The following is a 462-nucleotide window of genomic DNA, read 5'->3' as shown; positions in this document are numbered from 1 at the left end:
AACGCCACTTCTCCTCCATAGATCATAGTTTTTTCTTTTCGTGTCATTGCTTAACACCTCTTTGGCTTCCTGTAGTTTTTGAAACTCTGCCACTGCCATAAAGAAAAGAAAGAAATCCTGGTATAATTGAGCCAATTTTTAAAACATTAACAAATACACTCAACAAAAATATTATCAACTTTAAACACCTTTGTAATGAATAGATTGATTTGACTTTTAAAAAACATGCCATAGCCGTTCAACAAATGTACCTGCTTTGGGGTTGCCTTGATGCTTGTCTGGGTGGCATGCCAAGGCTCTGATCTTGTATTCATTGAGAATCTGTTCAGTCTGAAAATAAATAAACGCTTTAATGAACCACAGCTAGCTGGAATTAGCACCACAACTTTCGACATCTGCCAACAGCCAAGCACGCTCAATGCCACACAAAGACAATATGGATTATGTTTTCCCAGATCTGTT

General features: G+C 37.4%; 1 long non-coding RNA gene across 1 annotated transcript; it reads right to left on the bottom strand.

Annotated features, from left to right (window-relative positions):
- Nucleotides 1–35: 35 nt before the first annotated feature.
- LOC109508684 (uncharacterized) lies at nucleotides 36–409 on the bottom strand. The gene is made up of 2 exons (XR_002166735.1): nucleotides 252–409; nucleotides 36–92 (listed from the first exon to the last, which is right to left on the bottom strand). It is a non-coding gene; the product is annotated as an uncharacterized LOC109508684 (long non-coding RNA).
- Nucleotides 410–462: the final 53 nt, after the last annotated feature.

The sequence above is a fragment of the Hippocampus comes genome, unplaced genomic scaffold, assembly GCF_001891065.2.
Source record: "Hippocampus comes isolate QL1 unplaced genomic scaffold, H_comes_QL1_v1.1 C16479588, whole genome shotgun sequence".
In the NCBI taxonomy this organism is placed as follows: domain Eukaryota; kingdom Metazoa; phylum Chordata; class Actinopteri; order Syngnathiformes; family Syngnathidae; genus Hippocampus; species Hippocampus comes.
Note: the sequence above shows the minus strand (reverse complement) of the source record. Positions and strands in the feature narration are given on the sequence as shown.